Consider the following 7,105-nt stretch of genomic DNA (forward strand, 5'->3'; position numbering starts at 1 on the left):
TAACATAATAAAATAAAATTTTTAAAAGAGTGAATGGAAAGAATCTTTTATTGGTTTCTTTCTTTCTTTCTTTCTTTTTTTAAAGATTTTATTTATTTGACAGAGAGATACAGCTAGAGAGGGAACACAAGCAGGGGGAGTGGGAGAGGGAGAAGCAGGCTGCCGGCTGAGCAGGGAGCCCGATGCAGGGCTCGATCCCAGGTACCTGGGATCATGACCTGAGCTGAAGGCAGACGCTTAACAACTGAGCCACCCAGGTGCCCCAGGATTTCTTATGGTTTTTCAGGTGGGACAGGAAGCATATAAAACCAAGTTTTATTTATTTATTTTTATTTTTTTATAAAGATTTTATTTATTTATTTGACAGAGAGAGCACAAGCAGGGGGAGTGGCAGGCAGTGGGAGAGGGAGAAGCAGGCTCCCCACTGAGCAGGAAGCCTGATGAAGGGCTTGATCCCAGGACCCTGGGATCATGACCCAAGCCGAAGACAGCCACCCAACAACTGAGCCACCCAGACACCCCTAAAAGAACAGTTTTAAAATTTATTTATTGACAAAACACTGTAAGATGTTGAGGCTTATAGGTTTCTTCAACTAGGCAGTGTTAAAAAGCATTATTTTTTTCTTTTTTCCCCAGCTTTATTGAAATGGAAGTGACATATAACTTTGTATAAGTTTAAGGTGTACAATGAAATGATTTGATTTATTATCCTAGCAACTTTCAAGTATACAGTACATATTATGTACATGCTGTACGTTAGATCCCTAGAACTCATCTTATAATTCAGATTCTGTGCCCTTTGGGTGCCTGGGTGGCTCAGTTGGTTAAGCGACTGCCTTCGGCTCAGGTCATGATCCTGGAGTCCTGGGATCGAGTCCTGCATCGGGCTCCCTGCTCAGCAGGGAGTCTCCTTCTCCCTCTGACCCTCCCCCCTCTCATGTACTCTCTATCTCATTCTCTCAAATAAATAAATAAAATCTTTAAAAAAAAACAAAACAAAACAAATTGTGCCCTTTGACCAATATTTTCCCATTTCTCCCAACCCCTAGCCCTGGTAATTATCAATTTACTTTCTGTTTTGTGAGTTTGACATTTTTAGATTCCACATGTAAATGAAATCATACAGTATTTGTCTTTCTCTGACTCATTTCACTTAGCATAATGCCCTCAGGGTCCATCTATGTTGTCACAAAAGGCAGGATCTTCTCCTTTTTTTTTATAGCTGAATTATATACACACACCACATTTTCTTTGTCCATTCATCCATCTGTGAACACTTAGGTTCTTTCCATGTCTTGGCTATTATGAATAATGCTGCAGTGAATATGGGGGTGCAGATAATGGTGCAGTGAATATGGGGGTGCAGATATATCTTCATTATATAGTTTTGGATATAGTTTTGGATATATACTCAGAAGTAGAATTGATGAATCATATGGTAGGTCTATTTTTAATTTTTAAAGGAACCTCCATTTCCATAATGGCTGTACCAATTTAACATTCTTACCGATAGTGCCCTAGGGTCCCTGTTCTGCCACATCATCTCCAGCATTTATTATTTCTGGTATTCTGATGACAGCCATTCTAACAGGTGTGAGGTGGTATCTCACTGTGGTTTTGCTTTGTATTTCCTTGATTAGTGATATTGATATTGATATGTACTTGGTGGCCATGTGTATGTCTTCTTTAGAAAAATTCAGATTCTTTGCCTATTTAAAATTTTTTTTTTCTTTTTGCTGTTGAGTTGTAGGAGTTCCTTATATAATTTGGATGTTAACCTCTTATCAGATGTATGGTTTGCAAATATTTTCTCCCATTTTTTAGGTTGCCTTTTTATTTTGTTGATTGTTGTGCTGTGCAGAAGCTTTTTAGTTTGATGTAGTCTCACTTGTTGAGTTTTTGTTTTTGTTGCCTGTCCCTTTGGTGTCATATCCAAAAAAATCATTGCCAATGCTGACACGAAGGAAATTTCAGTACTTTATTGAATAGCAGTGCTAAGAGTGGGCACCCTTGTCTTGTTCCCGATTTTAGTGGGAAGGTTTTCAATTTTTCACTCCCGAGTATGATGTTATCTCTGTGTTTGTCAGGTATGGCCTTTATAATGTGAGGTATATTCCTTCTATACCCTACTTGTTGAGAGTTTTTATCGTGAAAGAATTTTGAATTTTTTTCAAAAAAATTCCACTTAATTATGGCGTATGGTCCTTTTAACATGCTTTTGAATTCAGTTGCTAGTATTTTGCTAGTATTCAGTTGCCAGAATTTTTGCATGTGTATTCATCATGGATACCGGCCTATAGTTTTCTTTTCTTGTGGGTTTTTTTTTTAATAGTTTTCCTATTCTGGCTTTGGTATCAAAATAGTGCTGGCCTTGTAAAAATGGATTTGGGAATGTTCTCTCTTCTTCAGATTTTTGGAAGAGTTAGAGAGTATCAGGATTAATTACTTAAATGTTTGATAGAATTACTAGTGAAGCCATCTGGTCCTGGACTTTTCTTTGTTGGGAGGCTTTTGATTATTTAGTCAATCTTCTTGCTGGTAATTGTGATCTGTTACGATTTTCTAGTCATGATTTAGGTTTTTTAAAAATTTAATTTAATTTTATTATGTTATGTTAGTCACCATACATCATTAGTTTTTTATGTAGTGTTCCATGATTATGATTTAGTTTTAATAGGCTGTGTGTTTCTCTGAATTTATCCATTTCTTCTAGGTTGTCCCATTTGTTGGTATATGATTGTCCTTGGTAGTCTCTTATGATTCTTTGTATTTCTCTGGTATCAGTTAATATCTCCTCTTTCATTTATGGTTTTATTTACTTGAGTCCTCCCTCTTTTCTTCTCAGTAAGTCTACCTACAGGTTTGTGAATTTTGTTTGTCTTTTCACAAAAGCAAGTCTTCATTTTGTTGATCTTTTTGATTGTTTTTCTATTCTTTTTTTTTTTTTTTTAAGAGAGAGCACATTTGTGCACATGAGTCGGGGTGGGGAGGGCCAGAGGGAAAAGGAGAGACTCAGGGCTTGATCTCACCACCCTGAGATCATGACCTGAGCTGAAATCAAGAGTCAGATGCTTAACTGATTGATCCACCCAGGTGCCCATGTTTTTCTATTCTCTATTTCATTTCTCTATTTCTATTTTCTATTCTCTATTCTATTTCTCTATTGATCTTCCATTTCTGTACACCTTTGTTATCTTCTGCTAACTTTGGGCTTCGTTTATTCTACTTTTTCTAGTTCCTTTTTTTTTTTTTTTTTTTAATATTTTATTCATTTCGGGCGAGGGGGAGGGGCAGAGAGCCTGATGAGGGGCTGGATTCTAGGACCCTGGGATCATGACCTGAGCTGAAGGCAGATGCTTAACCACTTGAGCCACCCAGGCGCCTGCCCCCTTTATCTAGTTCCTTAAGGTGTGAATTTAGGCTATTTATTTGAGATCTTTCTCTTTTCAATGTAAGCACTTACAGGTATAAAATTTCCTCTTAGCACTACTTTTTCTGCATCCCATATATTTTGGTAGGTTATGTTTCCAATATCATTTGTTTCAAGATATTTTCTAGTTTCTCTTTGATTTCATCTTTGACTCATTGGTTTTTCAGGAGTGTGTTTAATTTTCATGTATTTGTGAATTTTCCAGCTTTTCTCCTGTTCCTTATTTCTAGTGTCATATTACTATGTTTGGAAAGGATTCTTGGTATGATTTCAATCTTCTAAATTTGCTAAGATTTGTTTTATGACCTAACGTATAGATCTAGTCTAGAGAATGTTTCATGTGCACCTGAAAACAGTATGTGTTCTGCTGTTGTTGAATGGAATGTATATTTCTGTTATGTCTTTTTGGTATGAAGTGTGATTTAAGTTAAGTGTTTCCTTATTAATATTTTGTCTGCATGGTCTACCCATTGTTGAGAGTGGGATATTGGAGTTCCCTATTATTATTGTGTTCTTGTTTATTATTCCCTTCAGATCTGTTAGTATTTGCTTATATTTAGATGCTCTGATGTGGGGTACATATATATATATTTGTAATTGTTATATATTTTTGATGAATTAACCCCTTTATCATAATATAATAACCTTCTTGGTTTCCTGTTACATTTTTTGACTTGAAATCTGTTTTGTCTGATTAAATGTAGGTATACCTGCTCTTTTTTGGATTCCATTTGAATGGAATCTTTTTCTGTCCTTTCACTTTCGGCCTCTATGTGTTCTTGAAGTTGAGTTGTGTCTCTTGTAGGAATCATATAGTTGGGTCTTGTTTTTTTTTTTTTTTTAATCATTTAGCCACCCTATGCCTTTTGATTGGAGAATTTAATTTATTTATATTTAAAGAAATTATAGATAGAGAAGGACTTATATCTTTTTTATTGTTTTCTGGCTCTTTTGTAGTTCCTTTGTTTCTTTTCTCTTGTTGTCTTCCTTTGTGAATTGATGGTCTTCCATAGTGGTGTCCTTTGATTCCCTTCTTTTTATGTTGTATGTATCTACTATAGGTTTTTGTATTATGCTTATCCTGAGGCTTACATGAAACATCTTGTAGATATAACAGTCTATTTTAAGCTGATAGCAACTTAACTTAGATTGTATATAAAAACTCTACCCTTTTTCTCCTTCCTCTCACATATATTTTTGATGTCACCATTTATATCTTTTTATATTGTGTATATGTGAACAAATTTTTTGTGCCTACAGATATATTTAATACTTTTTTCTTTAACCTTTATCATAGAATTAATTACCACACCATCATATTACAGTATTAGAATATTTCAAATCTGACTATAGACTTACCTTTACCAGTTTATATTTTCATGTGTTTTCATATTACTAATTAGTGTCCTTTTCTTTCAGCTTGAAGAACTCCTTTCAACTTTTCTTAGAAGGCAGTTCTGGTGGTGATGAATCCACACAGCTTTGGTTTGTTGGGAAGGTGTTTATCTAGCCTTCATTGCTAAAGGATGACTTTGCCAGGTAAAGTATTCTTGGTTGGCAGTTTTTACCTTTCAGCACTTTGGATATATCATTTCACTCTCTCCAGGCCTGCAAGTTCTCTGCTGAGAAAACCACTGATAGCCTAATAGGGATTCCCTTATATGAGGGAAATTATTTTCCTCCTGTGCTTTTAAAATTCTCTTTGTCTTTGATTTTAGACAGTTTTATTATGATGTATCTTGAGAGGATTGTTTTGGATTGAAATTTGGGAGACCTATTAGCTTCATGAATTTTGATGGCTAAATCTTCCCCCAGTTTTGGGAAGTTCTCAGACATTATTTCTTTACACAAACGTTCTCCTCCTTCTCCCCCTCTTTTCGCCTTTGGGACTTCATTGATGTATAAATTGTTTCCTTTAATGATGTTTCATAATGTTGTAGGCTTTCTTCATTCTTTTTCATTTTTTACTTTTCCTTATCTGACAGGATAATTTCAAATGATCTGTCTTTGAGTTTACTCTATTTCTTTTGCTAGGTTGGTACAATCTCCTGTTGAAGCTTTTATTGATATCCTCAGTGCAGCCATTGTATTCTACAGTTCCAAAATTGGTCTTTGATTCTTTTATATGTTTTCTATCACTTTGTTGAAATTTCTCATTTTGTTTTTATATTGCTTTCTTGATTTTATTAATTGTCTATATTTTTTGTAGCTTTGTGAACATCTTTATAACAATTATTTTGATTTCTTTATCAGGCAATTCCTGGATCTCCATTTCTTTGGCATCATTTACTGGAAATTTACTGTGTTCCTTTGATGGTGTCATGTTTCCCTGATTCTTCATGATCCCAGTAGTCTTGCATAAGTGTCTGTAAAATTGAAGAAGGAGTCTACCCCTTCCAGACTTTATGGACTGACTTTGGTAAGGAAACACCTTTATCTGTGTTAGGGGGCATGCTGGAATGTGATATGGGAACTGTTGGTTTAGGGTACCAAGTGCAGGTATGTGTGGTGGCTCCGAGCCCTTTGGGGCATGATTTCTCAGTGGCTCGGCCTGCTGGAGTCCATAACATCTACAACTATGTGGTCCTTGATGAGCATTGTGGGGAATCTGCATTGGCTGCAAAGGCTTCTGGTTCCTCAGCAGCAGTTCCAGGTCCAGTGGCTAGGGACCAGAGCAGGTAGCGTTATACACACCTTTCTCTGGGCGCCAACTGCAGGCTCCAGTGTAGTGATGGGCTGGTTGCAGATGTACACATAGTGTCAGAGACCAGGGGAAGCAGCAAGGGCCAAGGCCAACTGTGGATGTACTGGCAGCTGTGGGGGCCCTGGCTGTCAGTGGGAACTCCCATGGCTGCAGGATCTTGCCTCTGGTGTACATATTGCAGTGGAGGTTGGTGATGGGAGTCGGCTGGAGGTGTGAAGGAACACAGCTGGAGGAGCTAGCCCTGGGCACCTGCATGGTGATGGGGGTCAGCCATGGGGGTCTAGGCTGGCATCTTGCAAACATGCAGCAGTAGAGGCCACAGCAGGGTGCCGCTGTGGATCCCAGGCTCTAGTAGGGAGGGAATGTGAAAGTGGGGAGAGGAACTCAACCTATCGTGTGAAAACCAGTGAAATCTGTGGGTAGGTCTATGTGACTGTGCTGGTTTCCTCAGTGGCAAAAAGTCCTGGGGTCCTTTGCAGAGGAGGTCACTGGGAACCATGGTCACTCCCGCTGTCTGGCCAATACTGGTAGCCCCTATCCTTCTTCCCTGTTTATAGCCATAGCTACGCATTTCAGCTTTGCTGGAGTCTGGGTGGGGTGAAACCGAAGTGGATTCTTCATGCAGTGCCCTGAAAGGTTGGGGAAGCTGATCACTCACCCTGTTCTCCCTTTCCCAGTGAGGGGAACCTTTTCTGGCTGGTGAGTTCCCTTTTGGCAAGGAACAGTGCCAGCTTGAGGAGATGATGCAGGCAAAATGAAGCTGTTTCTTCTTTCCTTTTTGTGTGGCTATTCTCAAGTTTTTTATTCTACTCTGGTTGCTAAATTTCTTAAGTGGACTCCCAAAGCTGATTTTTTTTCATGAACAGCTGCCTAATTGTTGATCTTTGTGGGAGATGGAAGCTGGGGTCTCCTACTCTGCTATCTTGGTGATGTCACTTCTCAGCATTTCACAATGAATGTGATGATGGGGA

General features: G+C 38.0%; 1 protein-coding gene across 3 annotated transcripts in view; it reads left to right on the forward strand.

The window, feature by feature from the left end:
• The window catches only part of EMC2 (ER membrane protein complex subunit 2), a 234,739-nt gene that overhangs the window by 53,687 nt on the left and 173,947 nt on the right, over positions 1–7,105 (forward strand). For all 3 annotated transcript variants that reach the window (XR_014144341.1, XR_014144342.1, XR_014144343.1), the window contains exons 12-13: positions 4,850–4,969; positions 5,684–5,849. The gene's annotated coding sequence lies outside the window, so the exon portion shown is untranslated. The remainder of the gene's footprint in view (positions 1–4,849; positions 4,970–5,683; positions 5,850–7,105) is intronic.

Source organism: Leptonychotes weddellii, chromosome 4, assembly GCF_054177405.1.
Source record: "Leptonychotes weddellii isolate Sample4059 chromosome 4, ASM5417740v2, whole genome shotgun sequence".
Classification (NCBI taxonomy): domain Eukaryota; kingdom Metazoa; phylum Chordata; class Mammalia; order Carnivora; family Phocidae; genus Leptonychotes; species Leptonychotes weddellii.